The 22,706-nt window shown below is 50.0% G+C and overlaps 1 protein-coding gene and 1 long non-coding RNA gene across 3 annotated transcripts in view; one reads left to right on the top strand and one right to left on the bottom strand.

Annotated features, from left to right (window-relative positions):
* The window catches only part of LMCD1 (LIM and cysteine rich domains 1), a 37,401-nt gene extending 23,837 nt beyond the window's left edge, over positions 1–13,564 (bottom strand). Inside the window, exon 1 of one of the 2 annotated variants that reach the window (XM_063348150.1) lies at positions 798–865. The gene's annotated coding sequence lies outside the window, so the exon portion shown is untranslated. Of the gene's footprint in view, positions 1–797; positions 866–13,505 lie in introns of those variants that run through there. The other variant, XM_063348149.1, reaches the window with a different exon arrangement.
* LOC134521569 (uncharacterized) lies at positions 13,107–18,675 on the top strand. Its single transcript, XR_010072808.1, has 3 exons — positions 13,107–13,284; positions 14,888–15,097; positions 17,668–18,675. It is a non-coding gene; the product is annotated as an uncharacterized LOC134521569 (long non-coding RNA).
* The last annotated feature ends 4,031 nt before the right edge of the window (positions 18,676–22,706 follow it).

The raw sequence follows: 22,706 nt of genomic DNA on the forward strand, positions 1-22,706 counted from the left end.
TGCGTCCAACCCAAGGGGCACCCTGTGGCATGTGCCATCCCTGTAAAACTCACCAGACCAGCCGATGCGAGGCAAGCTGGACCCTCCCACCTCTGACCCAGTGCCAGCACCCCAGGAGCTGCTTTTGGACTGCCACTGTTGTCTCACTGCAGTAACACATTTATTCAGCCCAAAAAAATGGATCACACTTAATACAGCAGAGTTTCAGCTCCTAAACTACCATTATTGTTTCACTTGAAGAACAAACCTATTGGCATCGACAGGTGATTCCTTGCCTTTGGGTTATACAGAAGCTGAGGATACATTTCCTCAAGACTAAACCTAAGGAAGTTCTCACCATTATTTTTGGCCACTTATAGCTTCAGACAAGCACAAAAGACCAAGTCACTGACCCTCCCAGTTGTGCACTGCTCCAGCCAAGAGGGGACCACATGCCTTTGTGACCAGGAGCTCCAGACCTCCCTGGGAACTCTTGCTTGCAGGTGCCAGCAGCATGAGGCTCCTCACTGTGCAAGCTACCTGCCAGTCTGGAGCTATAGGAAAACATATAGAGGAAGCAATGTGAAAGTCAAGAGGCTCTTCAAGGCAACACATGGCTTCTGAGATGGCTCAGGTTTCTCTGCCCTTGGAAGTGCAGGTCTCCAGAAGCAGGGGAAGGTCCTGGGATGGCAGCTCATCCCCACTGCGGTCTGTGGGGCAGCTCAGGTGGCCCCATGGACTCTGAGGGACATCCCCGTGGCACAGGCAGGCCTCGGTGAACACACCTGAGCCCCTCCACATGGGGACAGGGCACTTACCCACCAACTGCAGCATGGCCTTCCCCTGTGAGCTCAGATCCCTCTGGGCAGCATCTCCCGGTGACAACTCCAGGCACAGCCACGTCCCTGTTTGGAGGACAGCGCTATTTCTCACTCCCGCAGGAGCCGAGGAGGTTCGAGCCTCTCTCATTTCCATCTCTGTGCAGGGGCCAAACACAACAGGCGCCGCTGCCTGTTTTTCAGGCTGCCTGGTCAGCAGGACTTCCTGCCCAGATATGGAGCTTCTCCTCGCAGCTCCGCTCCAGCTCCTCAAATATGCATAAAAGGAGATTTCTTTAAAAAAGAAAGACACACACATAAGACACAGCAAAAAAGCCCCAAACCCAGTAAGATAATGCAAAACAAATGCTCCAACTGTCTTAGGCTCCACCTATGGCCAAGCCCATTTGGGAACAGCATCGTTAAACATGGAGAGACTAAAGTTTAAGATAAAGACGCTGAAGACATTTGTAATGCTTTTAAAAAAAAAAGCCCTTGTCAACAAACTGCTTGGAAGAAAAGCAAAATTCTGCTCACCATAACTAGGTATACAATGCATTTTAAGATTTCTGTTTTGGCTTTTTTCGTCTTGTAGCATTCTTGCTATTAAAAGAGAAAAAGCAAGTCAGTGCAGAGGAAATTCTTAGGTAGTGAAATGATAGGAAATTGAGGCCATTCTACCCACAAAAACATCTCTGAACAATCTCGGGAATATGCCAGTAATACCATGGTTCGCTATTTTTCTGGCCAAAGGCAGGGCCATCCTAGACACTGGTAAGTTCGCTCAATGGTTGGAAAATAGAAAGCCTGTAATGACAAGTGACCGGGAAAAACCCAAACATGGCTCCATCTTGGTTCAGAGGGTGATGACTCTTTTGCAAAGGAACACTGAGCTTCCAAGGCAGCTCCGGCAAGATGGACCCCTGGTTAGAAGTTATGAGCAGGTCAGAGTCCAGCTCCACCAGCCTGCCCCATTCACAGCTCGGTGAAGACTTCTGAAGGTTTTTTCTCATGCATCATCACCCTCTGACCAGCCCAACACATCTTGGCCAATGACCCTTTGCCAAAGGGTCTACTGAAGCTAGTTTGACAGTTGGGCTTGTTGCGAGGGGACTATCCTCAACAGCACCTGGAGAAAACACTGTTTTCACATCCACCTGACTTGAAAATCCTTCCAAGAAGTGGAAGCTTCTTTCCACCGTCCTCACAACCAGCTCAGGGCCAGAGATCTAGTACATCCACAAAGAGGAGACTTCAGACTACACTTGGGCGTTTCCCAGCAAACACTCCTCTAGGAGCGACCATGCCATGCCCAGACTAATGCTACAGCCAAACTTCTAGACTGCAAATGGGCTGAACTCAGACCTGCCAGTGCTCAGACACGCCAGTTGTCATAAGCACAGGTCCTCAGAAATGTCTCCTCCTTTCTAGAGTTGCAGCTACACAAGTACTTTCCCGCTTATGTATAGTTGGATCTATGGACACAGAGTCATTAGGTGTCATGGTTCTGTTGTCTCCACACATCCAGTCTAAAGGTGTAGCATAAACAGCTCAGTGCCAAAGGCATCGGTAGCAGGATGGCTGCTGGGATGCTCCCGCGGATGGAGATGAGCAGGCTGATGTACAGTACGGCAAGGAACAAAGTGCCCTGGGATATTTGGGATGTACATAATGTCTCTGCTTTGTACAGCCACCAAATACAGGGTGGCTCCAGCACACTGCTCCTGGGACACTCATTCCATGAGACCCAATTATTTTATGGAGTACTGAGTAGAAGAAATTTAACATTAATATAAAATTTTTCAGAGCTTACAAGAAGGCCAGTCAGGGAAAGCTAACATCCTCCGCTAATAGCTGCTTCTGCAGAGAGGTTGGTTTATCCCAGGTCACTGCAGAATTGGGAAGTCCCACTGAACATCTGTAACAGATTAACCCACGAGTGCCATGGGAGCCCATAGCAATATTCTGCTTTCCTTTAAAGGCCTTAATAAGTTGGATACACGAGGGGATGCAAGCACAGCAACAGCACACCGGTATCCAATGCAGCCAAGCACGTGCCTTCAGGGCTGTTTCACTGCCTGCGGCCTGGTGTCCCCCCAAGAGGGGCCCACCTTTGCTGAAGAATTTGCCACCGCGTAAGGGAAATACGGTCACGAGCCTGGCACTTGCTTTTCAGTGATGTTTAGTTTTCTTTCTTTTTCTTTCGTTATCAGACTGCACAGCCCAGGCTGCTCCCTGCACCACCTCTCTTGGGCTATGCGCAAGGCCCAGGGTCAAAACAGACTTGATAAATTAGTCGTGACCTCCAGCAGAAGCGTGCTACACGTCATGAGACCACAGATGAGGGACTTGGTTAAGTGACAAACAAGGTGGAAATAGGAAAGTGGAGCCAGCTCCAGCTGCTAAACCAGTCACTGTAACAGAAGGATGATAACCGAGGTAAGGAGATCCTTATCTGATCAGGGATGCTTAGACCATATTCTCTTGGCAGACCTTGAGTTCTCTTTTCTCCTGTGTATCCACAGGGACGTCAACCTAATCACAAGAAGTTTGTAGTAGTCCTGCAGATGGGAAAGAAACACCCTGAAAGACAAGGTGTCTCCTAGCAGGATGATTTCACTATTAGCAGCATATACATCACGTACCATGAGAAACTGCTGGGCAGTTTCAGTCAGAAGAGGACATCCCTTTGGTCAGCAGCAGGCTGGCCACTACGCCACTGCTGAGGGGGACTGAACCTGCAGCATCATGAGCTCCATTGATTTGGAGCTGCATCCTCAGAGGAACTTGGGCCTCAAATATGGGTCAGAGTTTTGGCAAGTTTGACCAATGCTGAAGACCCATAAAGCTTCCAAGAACATACACCCTCCTGCAAGAGCTGGTTTCGCGCACAGCGATGGGATGCATGGCAGGACTCAGCTCATTTGCTCCTCTCGCTGTGCTCGATGCCAGCAGAACACAAGTCCCATCTGAGCAGGTTCATCAGGGGTCTGAAGGAGAACCCCACAAGCACGTTACTCCTCCTCGGCACTGCTCCATGAGTCACCCGCGGCTCTCCAGCCTCTGAAAGGGGCACCTTAGGACCAGCTGCCACAGCCACAGCTCCAGAAGGGACTGGTGAAACAGGGACCTCCTGCTTGTGCAAAGGTTTCTGGATCCTGAAAGCACTTATTGCACAACACCTTATTTGGAGACTAAAACCAGCAATGGAGACACATAACTACCTCAAGTATGTTTTCTCCTCCTTTTTAGGAAGGGAAGAGGAAAAGCCGGTTTCCAAAAAAATTTACTACAAAGTTCACAACAGCCCTTCAGAGCCAAGGTCCTCGTTTCACCCCTCCTCGCGGTCAGACTGCTCCCCTGGCAAGTTCAACACAACCCCTTCCATGCAGCCCCGGGAGACCCTTGCACAGTCTCAGCATTTGATGCCTGACCCCGATCAATCACAGCCAGGGCAGAAGACCTCAAGCAAAGCTGCAGGACCACGCAAGCACTTTGGGTGGGGTTCCTCCAGCTGCAACGAGTTTTGGAGACTAACAACTCCAGCTTTGAGAAAGTCTCTTGAACAAAGGAAAAGGGAAAAGTCAGATGATATTCACATGGGTGGGACCGGTTTGCTCAGCACAATTGTTGAGGAGTTTAGGGATATGGATGGGTAGCAACTAATTCGTTGTCATTATTTGACTATAATGGAGCTAAGCTTGCATAATAACGGGGAGCTAGCTCAAACTTCCTTAAGGATTTCCCAATAAGCAGAGGGTGTAAGTGTTCACATCTAACAGAAGAGGTATCTGTATTGCAGCGAGGGGAATGCTGCAAGCTCTGGAAAAGCACAGCACCATCAGTTAAAACCCAGCAGCATTTACACGGGCTGCAGGAGAAAGATCAGCCAAGCCCAACAGCAAAATAGTAACACATCCAAGGGGCTGCATTTTAGTTAAAAGCAGGAATAAAGCCAGACTCAGTACATACAAAAAGCCTCTTTTGATCGCATTTTCCTTCTGACTGTGGGTCCAGCTGGGCAGATTTGCTATAATTGTCCTATCCACAATCACGTGTTGCACCCAACTGTCCCTTCACAGCGTACATGCAGTTGCTAGCAATGAACAGATCCTCTGCTGCTCCCCCCAAATCATCCAGTAGCTACAACTACCCCAGTTCTGAGCCCAGACTGTTTTGTACGCTATTGGGAGTCTCAAGTAAGGTATCGACATTTCAAATAGCTATATATAGTAAAGGTAGTGCCTAGGTAACATCCACTCTGAAGTAACAAGAAATCCATGTCAAATAGTCTCACTCCTATTTGAATTTCCTAATTTAAGATGAAAAGCAGATGCTCTAGAAGAAATAAGATTGTCAGTTATCTGGTCAAATTACCACAATAGTTTTTCCCTTCAGTGGCTCCTGTGCTGGCAGAAGGTTCACATCAATCTGACACATCTGAACTCACAGGTGATTGCTCCAATGAGGCCCTTTGATGTTAATCATTTGGCTAGCTTTTGTCTATACATTTAAGTGCCAGGGCAGTTATTGCTAATGCTCCTGAGGGTACCAACTGCCTGCATTTCAGCACAGCAATGCCAAAGGCTGAGCTATCCTCTAAAGCTCCACATTCACGAGGTGCAACTGACATGCATGTCAAAAAAGTTAAAAAAATAAGAAAAATCAAACCTCATTTTTGGTGTAGCCTAAACGATCATCCAGAATTTCAGGTAAACACTAAAGGCATTGAAAACTTGGCCTAAAGAGTCCCATTATGTCTGAAAAAAGCCACAGCTTTATTTAGATATTTTAAAAAAGCAATTACTTTTAATCCTAAAAGACTGAGTTAAAGTCCTTTTACCATGCAGAAGAGCCCAAACCAACCCTCTCCTGGGTGGCAGAAACCTCCTTTCAAGAGCTTGGCCTCAAGCACCTTAATTCATGGCTTGGTGAGCAATCTGTCTCACTCAGCTTTTTCCTAGATAGTTTTCCCATCTTGGAAAGCCTCTTAATAAATTCCTTGAGGAAGGGGATCACCTGCTTCTCATTAAGCCTGCCTCAAACTTTTTGGGGAAAGTTACCCCTAAAAGACACCTCCGTCACCCCAGACACACACAGCCTGGGAGCCTGCAGGCAAGGCCACAGCATTTGGAGCAAGGGAAGTACAAACAGTACTAGCTCCAGAGGTGCTCCTGGGATGCGGGATTTCCTTCCCACTTTGTCAGCATCAGCACTGAGGATACACCACAGCAGAGGAGCCACAGAGGCAGAACCACCACTCCTGAAACACACTGACCTCGTCCAACACTTTCACACAGTGGGTGTTAACACTAATTTTTTTCCCCTCCTGCTGGCGACCAACAAGCATCCTCCTTGACAAGACCTGATGTCCAGGGATGTCCAGTGTCAGTGTCCTCAGGAGTCAGCTCCCAGTACGGGCACAGAAGAAAACTGTCCAAACCATCCCTGGGACCAGCTGAGGACCAGCCAGGAGCTTCCTCCAGTGGGAAAACTCAGGGCTGAGCTGGGCTGGACAAACTTCCCTGGATCGTGGAAGGGGCTCCTTGACAGTGCCTGCAAGCGGAATAAGTTTGTGCAAGGGCAAACAGCTACTCTTCAAAGTGCATTAATCAATATACACACTTGCTACTATAATTTTGACAGAACAGCAAAGGATTGTTTTATTTTCTTCTCATTTTCATAGGCAGAAAACATCTATTGTAATCATGACCTGAAAGCAATTTGTTTCCCTGCCAGATTATGAGCAAGCAGAGTTACCCAATTACCACACTCACAGGGGAAAAAAAAAGTCACTTACAAAAGACTCTTTCATCCCAAATTCTCTCTATAGGATTTACTTAAGTCACCAGTAAATGAGCTGGTATCATCTGGAATACTGGAAGCACTTATTGATATTAAGCTTTGCAGAGCAAGAAGTTTGTTGCCTTTTATTTTAGCACCATAAAGACCAGGGGAAGGCATCGATATCTGAGAGAACTATTTCAATGGAGCTGCCAGATCTCAACCTACAGGATGACAGAGATACAACAGAACCACAGCCTCTGCAAATACCTCGCTCTTCCAAGAGCACATAGTTGGCAGCATTCCTTTCTCCACTAACAATGTGTGAAATAACGATAAGAGAAGGGCAAACTTTGAAAAATAAGATGAATAGATTTTTCCGCAAGCAAGACAGTTCTTCCAACACTTGGTCTTAATTATAAGACCAAACCAAGCTGTGAGTAGGTGTATGGAATGGGAAGAACCCACCCAAATTTAATTGAACAGCAGCTGTGCTGAGTTCCAGAGGGCTCAGGTAAGTGTCTCACTGTAGTCACCAACTACCTTCACCAAGCCAGCTCTGTCCTTCCCACCTCCAGCACCAGGAGAAGGCGCTGAACCACCACCAGGGATGGGGTCCCTCCAGACACTGACATGTTGCACTTCAGCAGCCGCTTCCATCAAGTTTCTGTACCACACAACTGATGTAGTCCTTCTAAATACTTTTCTCAGCCCTACTGTCCACATGTTACAGCTGAGGAGATCACAAGAGAAGGAAGCCGAAGATGTGCCTGAGGGCAGAGGCACACCTGGGCCACGCGCCCTCTCCTGCACCCCAGCCTTCCCGCACTGCAGCTTCCCCCTTTCAGCTCCAAGGCTCCCATGGGATCCAGCCACTACTACAAACCCCTCCAAAAATCTCAACAGGCCCATCCAGCTGTGCAAGAACACAAAAACCAAGGCTTGGGCATGAAGTGTTTAAGAGGCAAAGTGTAGTAAATTAACAGCCCTCTGACAGCTACTGAGATGGAGTCACACCAGCCTCTGGGGCTGCAGGTCTGGGTTCCCATTCTAAGCATCCAGATCCGGGACACTACTTTAAACTAGGAGAAATCCCGCTCAGCTACTATATCCCAATGCTCTGGATCAAGCCTCCTGGCTGACAGGAGCCAGCTGGCCCTCCTGCCAGCGCCCTGCTGGAGCTGGCTCTCCTGGAAGCTCTCCAGTAGTCCAAGCAGACCGGGCAGCACGTGCGAGAGGACACGGGGGATATTTTTTATTTGTGCCTGGAGCTTCATGATCTTGACAAGTTACCTTCTTATACAGAGGGAAAATAACGTGAGGTGGTTTTGAATGACAGGTTTCCAGATCTTCAGGAAGAGCAAATGAAGAAGCCCAAGTTAACTTTGTGGCTGGTGATGCCCTGAACTCTAATGCAGAAGCTGAAGGGCTGCACCACCTCAAATACCAGCAGGGCACGGGCAACCCGCCACGCTGCTTTTGGGCAAGTTTGCTTTCGTATGCTCCTCTGGTAAGTCAACAGTAGATGTTTCATCCTATGACAGGTTCCTCGTGTGTTTCCCAATGAAACACTATCTTGAATAATTTGCCAAGGACTATGTAAAGGCTAATCCTGACAGAATTTAGCCTGTTTTCTTAGTAGGTAAGGCAATAAGCCCCCAGCATTTAAAGCTTCCAACTGACATACACAACTGCACTAGGAATTAATAATGCTATTTGCACAGCAAGTACACAACAGCCCCCCAGCTGCTTCCGTGCTTCTCCTAACCAAGGCTTTAACATTGCAGGCACAAGCAGGAGTTGCTTCCCTAGAAGTGAGGATTTTTGCGTGTCTGAAAAGATACAGCTCACAGCACCGACAATTCAGTACTAGCAGAAAAAGGCCTTTTTAGTTTCCTTACTTCCTACTACTCAGCCACCCTCCTCCATTTCCCTAGTATTTTTATTTGCACCATTTGACTGCCAAGCGAGCCAGCCAGCTGCACCCCTGTTCATTAGCACCCATTTAATTGCCACAGCTCACCCAGGCTTCCCTTCCCCTGCCTCCCATCGGCTCCAGAGAGCTACTCCTCAACAGGTTGGAGATACTGCACCTAGCAAGCTAAACCTTAACAATTGATGATGCCTTATGCATCAGCAATTAGGTCAAAGCTGCTATTCATTTCAGTTGCATCAACTGCTTTTAACGTACTTTGCATGTGATTCGTGAAAGCACCAACACACAGGGGCAGGGGGTGCAAAAACCAGTAAACCCAGCAAGAGGGAAGAGCCCCCCATCGCAGAGGGAAACTGCTGCTCTGGAGCAGTTCAGAGGCTTTCCCTAACTGAAGTGGTGAAGTCAGAGGGCTCGGAGTAGGTAGATGGTAAAAGTACGAGAAGTCAGGCTGGTACCCAGCGTCAGGAAACTCTTGCTCTTTCAAAAACTGCAAATAGCTGCCCTGAAACCTTTCCCTTTCTCTGAGCCCCATCTTTAAACGGAGCAATAGCTTCAAGCGAGGACATCTGAATACCTCTCTTCCTGAATGGTTGAAATATAATATTTCCTCTCTAAAAAGAGGGAAAAAAAATCTCAGCCTAAAAAAATACTGCAGACACTGCCTTCCTGCAGGACGAGGGGGATTTTGTGACTTGTAAATTGTATTTTACAGGACTTGATTTAGCTCTGAGCCCAAGTCCCAAAATAAGCTCTTTAACCCATGTGCTGCTTTATGATTTCATATCTATAAATACTTGCTTGCAGCTAAGCAGGTTTCTGCATTAAGACCCACATCTGTTTCCCTGTGGCGGCGCTTCCTCCCTGGGCTCCACCACAGTGACCCCGTCCTTGGAGCAGGGGTCCCAGTCCCACAGGGACAAACTGGCTTTCGGAGGGACAGGCGGGTGATAGAGCCATCTCCCCAGGCCATCAGCAGCGTATAACCTGTCACTGACACAGGGACCAAGCCCCTTGCCCATCGAGAGGGGGCTTTACGGAGAAGGTACCAACTTCTCATCATGAAACTCAGCTTCTGCTAGTGGGGACTACAGAAATCATGAGCATGGAAGGTCTGCAAGGGATAAATAACTTTTTGTGGTCTAATAGTTAAAAATTAGAAGGTCCAACCTCCAGAAGCAGAGGTGAAATTGCCTGTACAGTTCCTGACAGCGTTCACACAAACAAGCACTAGCACGTTTAAACGAGGCCCGCGATGGCTTTGCAGGCACAGTCACTGCAGTTACAGCGTTCACCATCTTTAGCACTGTGTCCCCAAATTGCTTGAAAGCAGGTTTGGACAGAACAGATGTCACAGATGCGTCCTGCAGGAGACTAATTCTGGGCATGACTCCCATTATTTGGGAGCCTGGCTCTTCCCAAGGAAGCCAGACGTCTGCCGCGGGAACACAGCCGGGGCTCAGCCCCAGTGACCCTGACACCTTGGTCAAGGGATACGGCTTAGGAAAAAATGAATGAGAGAGCTGAGTCTCCAATGCATTCCTCAAGGTTTCTAAAAAGATTTACACTGCTGGACTTCCAAAGGGCAAGCTCCCGATCCTTAAGAGCTCTGCCATGTACATTGACAGATACAAGCTGAGGAGTTTCAAGTGTCCAGATACTTTGCTGATGGAGAACCATAGAATCATTTTGGTTGGAAGAGACCTTTAAGATCATCAAATCCAACCATTACATTAGAAAAGGGAGGTTTCTGCCTCCCCCTGAGCCCAGCACACACTGGGGCTGGGTCACCCCAGCAGCACCAACACCGTGTTCCCTTCCCACAGCCCGTCTGCTTCAGGTGTTTGTGAAATCCCATGCTACAGAACTGAAGAAAAAGTTAAAAGAACCAAAATTTGCATTAACTGACTAAACTTTACCTTGGCTTTGAGCAGTCCCTTTAGCTTAGTGGGTTATTTTCTTCTCCTGAAAAAAATGGACTGAATTTAGCGAGCAGAGTACACAAACCCTGCTGCCTGCACCGTCCAGCTGAACCAGCTCCAGTAACGCACGAAATGCCAGCCATCACGCTTTATCTTTGTTTCGAGTTTTAACTCTCCATTTAGAATTTAATCTAAACAACCCATTTGCCAAACAGAACGCCGTCCCACTCATGCTGTTTTAATTTCCTCAGAAAGAATCCCATAATACGCTAGGCAAGACATCAACAATAATTAAACCCAACAGTGACTGAAAATCAAATTTTCAGGGCCTTGCAACAAGCCCTAATGAGTTCCAGACTTGCCTTCCCCAACTTGCTCAAACTGGTTGTGCAGCACTGCCAAGCCAAATTAAAATTTGACAGCATTCCACCCCATGCCCAGAAAAAAGTGCCCTTCGCCCGATTCAGGAAATTAAACAGCCGTCTACTGCGAGGACGCCCCATTTGTCTTTGGGCATATATTATTCAGACAGTGATCCAAGGTCTCTATTATTTTTTTTCCTTGTTTTTATTATGTCATTTCACATCCCTTTGGAAACGCAAACTAGCTGGGACTTTTCCTTTTTTATACCCATGCCCGGTGCCAGTTCAGGTGCCAGGAGACAGGATAGTGCCCAGACACAGGGCACCCCCCTCGCCAGGATACGCTGTGCCCTTCCACTGCAGATGAAGGGCTTTGTGCTAGTCCCTCCGCAGATTTTAGTGAAGTTAGAAACTACACCTTGTACTTGGTCCCCCCACCAACGGGAGCTGAGCATCCCTAAGTACCCAGCCACACGTTTTGGAAAGGCTCTGATGGTTTCTGCACTCCCAAGCCTTTCGGGTGCTTGGTACTGCACCACTGCACAGCCCCCCTGCTCCAGCTCCTGGGGACAATGCTCAAGAAGCTCCTGGGAGATGGGTCTAGTGCAGACACATCTTTGTGAGGCGTATTTCTGCTCCACAGCCCAGACTTGCTCAGCCCCCATTGCTGTCCATGTCTAGACCTGCTTCTCCGCTGCCTCCCACAGGGTACCCCCCCAGCCTGGGGCTGCGAGCAGGGGCTTCACCCTGCTCAGGCCCCCCAGGTGAGGGGGAATCGAGCTGCCCATAGCCCAGCAAACACCACACAGCTGCTGGTGCCCAAGAAAAAGGGTCAGTTTTCACTCTTGTGGGATCAATCTCCACTCAGTGACTGGGAAGAGCTTCCCAAGGGCCTCCAGCTGTGCCCTCCCCACAGCAGCCATGGCAACCAGGACCCTATCGACACAGCCAAGGGTTACCAGCAACAGGGACCTGCTGGCAGAGGGCACATTACTCCGAGTCTCTGGGGACAACACACCAGGGGAGACCTTCCCAGCAGGTCCTCACCAAGCCCTGGCCACCCCACACACACCTGCAGGGACAGGGTCACCCCATGGTGCCACACTGGGGCCCCTGCAGTGGGCAGTTGTGGGCATCCGCAGGGACAGGGAAGGGGGGCAGATCTAGAAGGAGAAACCCCTCACTCCCACCCAAAACCAGGTATTTCAGGCAGGACATAGAGCAGGAGCATCATGCTGCAGAGGGGAGCACAGTGTGAGGCACAGCCCCAGCCACCCAGACAGCAGCACAGTGACACACACGCACCCCGGGCCAAACACCAACATTTGCCTGCAGCGACCTGCAAGGAGCATCCAGTTTTCCACAAAACCAGCAAATAGTTTTCCTTGGGACCCAGCAGCGGCCCAGTTCAAACCTAAGGGGACAGAGGGAGCTACACCTCGACAGCCGGGACAGGGAGGGAGGTCCAAGGACAGTGCTGAACAAAGTTCTCGGAGAAGTTCACAGCAAAGTGTACCATCCCCCCAGGAAGGTCTGGGGGTGTCCCTGTACCCCAGCAGCCCCACAGAGGCCAGTCCCAGGGCACAGCACTGAGCACTGCCCAGTCCGGGCCATCTGGCATCAAGGGATGGGATTACAGCAATGTGGAAACTGAGAAGCACTGACATTCAGCGTTTAACTCATCTCCTAATTATGCTGTGACAAAGGTACAGCAAGTGAGGTCGTAAGAGCAGCTGCTCCCTGGCAACCCATTCCACGCATTTTTTTTTATTCAGCAATTAAAATCCCTTCCATTCAGCCTAACACCATGCCAAGAGGGCGTTTCAGTTATTCTGGTTCTTTTGCTCATCAAAAGACGCTGTGGCACAGATCTGGGACGCCCTGGGGAGAGCAAGCCTTCGACAGGACCAATGCTTCCAGAGGGTCTGACAGGAGACAAGCAGCTCCCCCAGGGACACAGGCTCAGAGCAGCACCACTCAGGGGCTTAGGCACCTTAATTTAGACAACCAACAGTTGCTTTCCCAGCAAAAGCTTGGTTGAAGTAGGTTTCTTGTACAGAAAGAAGAACCCCAGGCACATCACTGGGCAGACCCTGCCCGGGCACAACGCACAGCTAGACTTGCCCTGTCGAGATGTCGGAAAAACTTCAGTACTTCAGAGATTACCTCTGTGCACTCTTAACCCTGAGCATTTAACAACCCACACAGCAGCCGTGCTCCGTGACACGCCTCCTCTGTGCACCCGCTGCTCCAGTCCCTTGCTCAAAAGCGGTACAACAGCAGCCGCTGGGTGAGTTTAGCTGCGGAGTTTTCAACAGGGACAGGCGGGCACAAGGGAAGAGCCGAAGGGGAGCAAACTGCCGGAGCAGCGCCGGGTGCGAGACGAGCCGCTACCACCCGCACCCGGGGGCCTCAGCACCCCCCCATTCAGCGGGCAAGCCCAGCGGCGGGCACCGCGCGGGCTGCCGCGGGGCGGAAAGCAGGAGGTGAGGAGATAATGGGGGTAAAAAAAAAAAAGGAAAAAAAAAATATGAAGTTTTACAGCCCCGCCGGTGGGTACGTGCGTGCGCGCCCGCCCCTCCTCGTCGCACACCGCCAGCACTGCGCGGCCAGGCTCCGCGGGCCCTGACCGGGCACGGGTGGCTCGGTCAGGGTCGGTCGGTCGGTCGGTCGGTCGGTCTGTCCCGCCCCCCTCCGCGGAACCCACCTTGCGCACGCCGGGACTCAGCTCCCTCCGCACCGCTCCGCGCCCGCCGCCTGGCCGCGCGTTACCCGCCCGCCGCCTTTCATTGGCGACGGCGGCTGCCCCCGCCCGCCCCTCCGCCAATCCGCCGCCGGCAGGAAACTTTCCTGGCCAATGGCGTGCGGCGGGGCGGGGCGCGCTGCGCAACGCGTGCACGTGGGCGCGGGCGCGGAGCTCCGCTGCGGGCAGCGCAGGGCAGCGCAGGGCAGCGCAGGGCAGCGCAGCCCCCGCCGCAGCGGCTGGGGCTTAAAAAAAAAAAAAAAAAGAAAAAGAAAAAGGAAAAGAAAAAGAAAAAGGAAAAAAAAAAAAGGTGTTTTCAGACACTCCCGCCCTAAAGGGGCGGCGCCGGAGGGGTGCGGATGGGGCCCGGCGCCTGGGCGGATGCCCGGGCGGTGTGTGGCCCGGCAGAGGTGGAGGGAGCTGGCAGGTCCCAAGCCAAGTCTCATTTCGTGGCTGGCCTGGGGGCTGTGCCACTGTCCCACCATTCCGCCGTCCCCGTGCCCCGCCATCCCACTGTCCCCCTGTCCCACCATCCTGCTGTCCCCCGCCCCACTGTTCTGCCATCCTGCTGTGCCCCTGTCCTGCCGTACAACCATCCCACCGTCCTGCTGTCCCAGGCTCTGACACGAAGCATGGGGAAACGGATTTCCCGAATCAGACAGGAATGTGCTGGGGCAGTTTATCGCAGAAAACAGACATGGAATGTTTTTAACAGAAGAAACTGTCCAAAACCATGTTTCGCTTATTTCAATGAATGTTAAGGGTTGAATGACGATCTATTGCCTTTTGGGTTTGTTTTTTTTTACATGAAATGGCAAGGTCTCTACAGCTTTCAACAAACATTCCTGCTTTGGCTGGGGGTCCAGCACAAAGCCCCTTTGTGCAGGTGCGGGTAAGAGGGCTCCTCATGCTCCCGCTCCCAGCTCTCTCCCCCTGCTCCCCTCTTCCCGCTGGCCCCCGCTGTTCTCCCTTCCTCATTGTGCCTGAATCTAGGAAAAACCCTGCTGAAATAACAGTGACCAGGACCCAGCCGCCTCCTTACGTTCTGTGGTCGCGAGCAAGGAACACAAACTCAGCTCAGAACCAAGCTGTCTCTTCACAACAGTAAATTGAAAAAAAAAAATCCTAAACACTCTTTTGTTGATGTAATATCTCACACATTGGTACATTTTTCTGAGATTTCTTGAATACATTCCCGCAGAGAAGGGCTCATCACCCTGGGCTCATTTTGACCCGCATTCAGTTTCTGAGAGTGCTTCACGATTAATTATGTCCCTTTTGCTTGTCTGCTTCCGCATGTGCCCCTGGCAGGGTTTATGAGAGCTCACATTGTGTTTTGTCCCCAGTACCTGGGTAAGCTTTTCTGAAATGAAGGAATACAATGTACAGCGGCCGTTTGGAAAGGAAAAGGAGTGAATGGCGGCAAAGGCTGGTGCCTTACTGGGAGGAGACTGGGAAGGCGACGCAGGCACATGTATTTCCCCTGCATTTCCCCTCCTGCGCTCCAGCCAGCCTCTGCCTTGGTTCTTTCAGGGCTCCTCAGCCTGCAGAAGAAGGTAAGGACTTTCTGCTGCTTCCAGCCAGGAGATGGATTGCCCGGGTCCATGCAGGGAGGGGTAAATCTGTGCAGTGCCTTGGGCGGGGGGGTAGGGGTGGGTGTGCTGGGTCACCAAATTCTCCCCTCGGCGTCCAAATCGCCCAGGGACAGAGATGACATAATTTTCCAGGCTGGCGAGCGCCAGGCTTCCCTCTGCAGCCCTGTGCGATGCTGCGGCATGGCGGGCACTGAGCGGTGCAGGGGCCGGCCGGGGAGCGGGATTCCCTCTGCCCAGGAGAAGCAATGGGCTGGAGCCGTGCGGGTGACGCCGGGCTGGCTCAGCACACGGGCCGCAGGGGCTGGCAGCCCTCGAGAGCGGGGACGTGCCTGACACGCAGAGCAAATGCCTGATTATTTTTTTTAGAAGAGGCATTGAAACAGCCTCAAAAAAATCTGGGTTAAAAAGCAAAGGCAGAAGAGAAATTCTGGAGAGATAAAGTCCCCCTGGGGAGGGCGTTTGAACCTGACCTTCCAGAGGCATTTTGGGAGCGAGCAGAGGGGAGAGCACAGCGATATTGTTTTACAAACCCAGGCCATGAAGGTCTTGGCAGCCCCAGGAAACATTTGGAATGGCAATGGGGTGACATGATCTCACTTTCCCAATGCACACACGCACATGGCGACCTGGGAAAAATAGGAAAGAACTTACAAAGGGATTTCTGGGAGCCACGAGGCCCCGGGTGATGGGCCAGGACCCAGCGGGGAGCGGTGGCACTGCCCCGCTGCCACCCGGCCCGGGGACGGCCAAGGGTCATGCTTCGGACAAGCATGGAGAGAAAGCGATCTGTTTGTGGGTGGCTAAAGCCAGGAGATGTTACACGTAAAAGTGCTGGGTTTGGGCTTTTTTTTGTTTCCTTGTTTTAGTTTTAAATGGCAGTTGTAAAGCTGTGTAGCAGCAGGCTCCACGTGCCAGCGCAGGGTCCAGCCTCTCCCCGTGGAGTGTGGCAACAGTGCCCGACACAGCGTATAATTACGCTTTACGATTTCTGTATAGTGGAAGATAATAAAACTGAGATTAGAATAAGATTTTAAAACATCCTATATGCCTATATCTACAATGAAATACATCTGGAAGCGTTGTCATGAATGATAAGACAAATAAATCATGACAGGTGATAGCTAAGTGTAGCCAGAGCGAGAAGCCGTATCAGGGGTGGATTACTCCTGATGCTCAGAAACCCCTTGAGAAGCACCTGAGGGTGGCTGCTCCCAGAGATGGGAAACTCAGCCAAGCTGGATGTGCTGGCTTCAGTTTCTAGGTTTCGGAATGATTCAGCCTGTCATCGGGCATAAACCACCAGAAACGTTGTCTCTGAGGATGGGATCTGCTCCCGCGCGGCGGCAGGTCACGCAGGGAGCGAAGGGGAGTCAGGGGGAGGCGAAGGCAAGTTAAAGTCGGCCCTGAGGAGGACCCGACCCCCGGCTCAGACTGCGCCGTGGGAAGGATGCCAACGCCACTTATCACTGACGGCCTCTGAATAATGAGTCTGCGCTATACTTAGCTCTTTGCTAGGAAGAGACAAAACCATCCTATGACTAAACACAGCTAAGTCTCTGCAGTAGTCATTCCCCATAAATTGCCGACAAATGGACAAAGGGGAAAGATGCTCCACTATGAGAAACAGAGATTTCAGCTTCCTGTTGATTCACTGGTAGCTTTTATCAGGACAAAACTATCCCTGCAGAGGTGTCACCAGAGTGCTGCTGCCTGACGTGCCCTCGGCGGGCAGCTGAGCTCTGAAGGCAGAAGCCTGTACCACGGACAAAAAAATGGTTGCTGGCTCATAGAATGGCAGTAAGAGGTTGGCACTAGTATTTGCTTCTGAACCACGCAGAGCTTCTGACACGATGCCGAAGGTGAAGCCAGACTTCCCGTCTCCTTTGAGTTTGTCTTTGTTGGTCTGCAAGGTCAGGAGTTTATTGGAGTCGCTGAGGACAGGGGAGGAAGAGACGTATTAGGTCATCTGCGGAGCGCCGTCTCTCCCAGTGCATCATTCTCTGTGATTTAAAGCGTCTTGAGCAATACTCGTTTCTCAGGTCAGAATCTGTACTTTCTAAGATGGATTTTGCAGGGTCTAAAACTCAGTTGAGGTTGCAGCTTTATTCCTCATTTATATTCCTGCCACTTGGATTGTTTCAACCATGGCTTTGAAGAATGGAGCAAGCTGCCCTTCGGACTTTTGAACCTGGGGAATGATGGGGCTTTGAGCAACCTGGTCTATTCGGAGTGTCCCTGCCCAGGGCAGGGGGTGGCACTAAATGATCTTTAAGGTCCCTTCCAACTCAAACCATTCTGTGGTTCTATGATTCTCAGGGGAAGGGGACAAGTCCCGAGGGAGGAGCAGAGGTGAAACGGAGCAAGGTCTGCTCGAAGCTCCCCGGGTGGGGAGTCGGGGCCAGGCTGCGGGTTGGGGCTGGACGGGACCAGGCATGTGGGGACCAGGCCACCGAGGCCGGAGCCCCGCTGCGGAAGAGAGGCAGCGTCGGGGGAGTGGAGAGATTTTCTTAAGAATTTCTTGGTTTCTTCAGGAATCCCACATGGAGGAAAGGGCCAAAGTTCTGCCTGGAACTGATGCTGCCCTGCTTTGTTATGAAGAAATAAAGGCATTGCTGCAGAGAGGGGAAGGAAACCTTGGAGCTGAAGATGACTTTTGGTGCTAACCCGCTGGCTGATGCCGTGGGGCTGGCAGAGCTCCCCCAGAGCGTTGGCGCTGCTCCGTCCCCAGCGCAGAGCCACGCCGATACTCTCAATGTAAAAGAGCTGCTTGACTGATGCAAGTGAGAATTTGGCCCAGAGACAACAGAAATGGCCAACAACTATAAATATTTCTGATGCCACGAACGAGTTGAAGTCGCAGCCATCGCCCCCAATGTGGGGGTGAGGGACCCCCGCAGCCTCGGCGACCGGGGTCTGCCCGAGCCAGGGCAGTCGTGTGCCTCTCTGAGAGCAGGGTTTGTGCGCTGCAGATCAAGAAGCTAATGCGATGGTTAAAGGGATTACTGCAAACTATGCTGTGTTTTCTAGTGAGAGAATTTGTGGTATTACATTCCTGGCTAATTTTCAATTTTTCTCTTTTGTATGAACATAAAGGGATAAATGAGGTAGAAAATACTGCTCCGCAGCTGCTTTTGGTTAAGTTTTTGCCCCTCTTCCATGAGCGTAGTAGTAAAAATACAGATTTGTTTGAAATATTTTTGAAGAAAATTTCATCTCTTGGACTCTCAATAAGAGCAGAGCAATCAGAGAAAAATGACAGGAAAATAAATGGAAGAAACTAATCAAAGAGGCAGACAAATGACAATTAAATCCAAGCAGCTCCTTGGTTATTGAAAAAAGCAAGTCAAATTCCTGTATGTGCTGATTTTGCCCATGGTTGTTTGTAGAGAGATATATGATTGCAGTGGAAAGCAAAAATATACTGCATCAACTCTAAGAAGTATTTTGTGGCAACATACTATGTTTTTTTCACTGGTGGTGATCAAATGAGTCATCTAGTTTGTAGTCAAAAATAGATCCAGTAATGTAGATTAAAAAATAAAACAGCAATACATGTGGTTATGAATACAGCTGTTACGATATGGCTTTCCTAATTTGGCTATATTCATGCAAGGTCTTTCTTCCAAAGCTTTATGCAGTTGGTTTCATCATCAAAAGATTATTTGTAGTGAGTAAAGCTCTTAAAATCCTGTATCAGTCCGAGTCTCTGAATTCTGTGAGCCTATCTATAAAGTAAGAAATGACATATGGCGTTCATGAAGAAAATGAATCATCCTTTTCGCCCTTTTATTTTGAATCAAGGACTTTTTTTACTTTTGCCTTGGCCGTGCTGCTCATAGGAGGTTGTTCCAGTGCAGCCGGACTCATCAGGAAGCGGCTGCCGGCACAACGAGCTTCTGTGCCAAGCCAAAGCACCCTCCAGGCTCCGGAGGGGCCGGCGCCCTGATGGGCACCATTCTGTGGTCGGCATCACCTTCACCCAGTGCTGGGTGCGGAGGGCGTTATGGGGCAGCCACCTTGCATCTCCATCGCCTGGTGAGCATCGTTTGCCCCGTTGGCCACGCTGCCAAGGAGTGGCGTTGTCCCACCTGGTAGGAAGGCAGATCTGGGAAGGGAGGAAATTGAATATGGATGAGGCAGAACCTCTTGAGAAAGCCGTGGGCGTACACAGAGAAACTAAGAAAGGTCCCAGAAAGGATGTCTCAGGGTGAAGGGCGTGCTTCGCTGACGTATGTGGCTGTAAGAGGTCAGCAGACGGATCCAGAGGGCGCTGGCCGGTCACGCGGTGGGAAAGGCGCTGGAGATGATGAGGGTGGTGGGGCAGACAACAACCAGCCGTTACAGATCATGACCATGGGAGCCAGTTGTGGTGCCTGAGCCACCGCAAATCCATCCTGCAGCAGGAGCAGTTTGGGTCAGGGCTGTAAATCTTTAAGCCTGCCAATGGCAGAGACCTACCCATCCAGCGACCCCGGGTCCTTATCGTGCATCCTGTGGATGTCTAAATGAAGTAGTGGCCTCCTGTTTCGGTCCTGCACCAAGTGTCTCTGTCTCCCTCCCTGCATGTGTCTGTATCAGGCTGTTTGAGTGGTCTTTATTTGAGGACTGCAGTGTCATGGCATTAGGACCTTTACTACCAGAGTGGGGGATCTTAGAAGTGCAAGAATACAAAAGTAAGAAAAGTAATTGTGCAGATCATTGTAGTTAAAAAACGGAGCCATTAACAAAGTAGACCTAACCTCATCTGATCCTGCTCTTCAGAGTCTGGTATGTAGTTTTACGGATTAAATAGTTTTTCATTTTGACACTAAGAGTCCTCTTTTAACTTTCCAAAAGGCACATCTGAAAACAACTCAGGAATCTCAAGAAGAAAATTACTTGAAAACAAAGATTCCTCCTCTGCAAAGTATCATCTTAATTGAAAAACAGCCCCAAAAGTGTCTCTCCCAGCTCCAACTTCAAACCCTCTTTTGGAAGAATTTATGAGTAGCCTTTTACAAAAGGTGCAGTAATGCCCACAGCCCCGACGAATGCATCCCTGCACCCCTGGGACGGACAGGGGATGAAGGACTTCCCGCAGCAGCCTTTATGAGGAGAACACTAATTTTCATGCTCAGGTTGTGACTGTTTTCCCACTTTCTTATAATTTTGTTGCCACTCGCAGTGCACAACCTAAGGTGCCTCGCTTATTGATTGCCCGTGGAATCACACGTACTGGTTGGAATGATCTGCTTCTGCATGGTAACCTGTTGTCATTTAAATCGGTATCACGATGCCTCAGCAATTCCTTTTAAAAGGTTGCCGTATCACCGCCATTATTCATTGTAGAAGGACCCATTGTAGTTTGATAGTAGGTGTCCTGTTTTCTTAAATTAATGATATACTGCAGAACCGCTAGCATATATTTAAGTTGCCATTTACTATAGTAATAAATATTAATCAGCCTCTAGAAGAAGAAATGTGCCATTGTTGGAAGGAAGTAAAAGAAAATTTTATGTTACCCTGGGCTCTCTTGTTTCTGCAGGGACACAAGAAAAATGGTGTTTATCATCTGGTATTTCAACAGAAAAACACTGTAGGGCCTTTCTAAATCCATCTAGCTTAACTGGTTGCTCACAAGCTCAAAAAACAACTGTGGATTTAAAAGAAAGTATTCATTTCCCTATAGTTTAGGTACAGTTTATCAAATGTTCTTGCAAGTTGAAACCATGCAGCACTTAAAAATGAGAGGCATCTCTGTCCCATACGGGCAGACAAAATCCCAAAGGTAATAGTTTCCATTATTTGCTCAAATGGCTGTAAGGACACCAAACAGCGCCGGCGGGTTTCACTCCAAGTATGAGCTTACGTGCCGACAACGTGAGCCCCGCGCCGCCTGACAGACCCTGCCTGGCCACGGGACTCTGGCAGCCCCTCGGCCGGGCTGGCCCTGGCGGAACCGGCTCCGCGACCATCTCTGCTCCCACCTCGCTCATTGCTGCGTTCCTGCCCCTCCGGCAGCTCTGCAGGCCCCGGGCAGAGCTCAGAGCCCGGCACCGGTGCTTTTCTCCACTTCACAGCCCTTCAAGCCCCTCTTAATGTCTCCGCTTTTGTTGTTCTCCAGGTGTGGAGGCCAATAAAGACGTACTTGAGGAGTGCGGGACTGTAACCTTGTGTTTGCACAGCCACACTCAACAGCTCCAGAGGAGCAGGAAAATAACCCTCTTGTTCCATTTTCTGCGGACAGACGGCAGGAGGGTTTGTGGAGAGAAGGTAAACCTCTCCAGACCCGCTGGTGCAGCTGGAACCCGAGGAGTGGATAGAGCTGGGATCTGATGAAGTCTGTCGGTTCAAAAGCTTGGCTCCTTTTCCCAAGTGTATCAGGTCACACTATAAAAGATACTGTCCCTTACCCAGGGTTTGTCCAAAGAAATGTGAAGGACAAGGAGCTTCACAAGACCTGCTTACAATAACAGGGAAATTCTGCATTAGAGCTGCAAAGCTGCGGTCTTGTACCGTCACTACAAAATCATCTTTTCCTTTGGAGAGGCTTTTGTACCTCTGTTAGTAATAAGTCTACCTATTAATCAATAAACTCCTTTGTTTAATTAATGTTTAACTAAAAATGACTAAGCCTTCAGTACCTGGAGATCTAATGCACTGAAATCTCTTTGTAAACCTGCAATACAGGTTTGGGGGTGGTGTAGGCTCTTTAGCCTTTGGAAGGGATGGGCTCCATCTGGAAGGGAAGGAACGGACCGTTTTCATCTTCTTTTGGTCTTGGTACGTAATTTGGAATCAACTTGCCAGTATAAATTTCCTCCTTTTTTCCAAGCAACAGCTAAGGAGCCATTTTTGTGGCACCCTGAGCACACGGACTTCTTCAGGGGGCATCTTTAAGAAGCTGGGGGAGCGAGTGCCCCGTACACAGCCATCCGCGTGGCCAGGCAGCTGACGTGCCTTTCCCAACCTGGCTCGAACAAAAAGGCACACCTTAGGTTAGCAGCTCTTTTTATCATGAACAGTGAATTCCCTTTCTTCTTCCTGTTCATTTCGGAGCAGATCATTCATGTTCTGTTAACACGGCGCAGGATTTATGGCTGTGATTTAGTAGGTACGAGTTACCTACTCCTGTCTCAAACACGTTGCCAGCAGTCTGGCATGCAGCCCCCTCCGACATTACATGGACATTCCCGGTATTTATCTCCATTCCTCCATTAGTTTTGTGTTAATCTTGTTTATTACCTCGTTGTTACTCTTTAAAAACTGCCATCTCGTTCATCTCACAGGGGCTCCCACTCAGATGCTGTCTACTGATTTGATTTAAGGAGCTGTAACTCTTTGGACCTGTCACTGGAAAATCTGCCCTCCTTTGGCTCAGGGCTGCCTTAAGGAGCTCGCGGTCTGAATCGGCGGCGAGATGGAGGGTTATTAAAACACATCTCTGCCCAGAGAGTCAGCACACCTGAAAACGACACCTCCCGACACGAGCCCTCATGGTTTTAGTCCATTTTGGTCAACTGCCGTGGGGAGGTACCAACACCAGGGTCAGGCGCTCCTCCCCTGCTCTCACAGCAAGGGTCACACAGCT

Source organism: Chroicocephalus ridibundus, chromosome 10 (assembly GCF_963924245.1).
Source record: "Chroicocephalus ridibundus chromosome 10, bChrRid1.1, whole genome shotgun sequence".
NCBI classification, from domain to species: domain Eukaryota; kingdom Metazoa; phylum Chordata; class Aves; order Charadriiformes; family Laridae; genus Chroicocephalus; species Chroicocephalus ridibundus.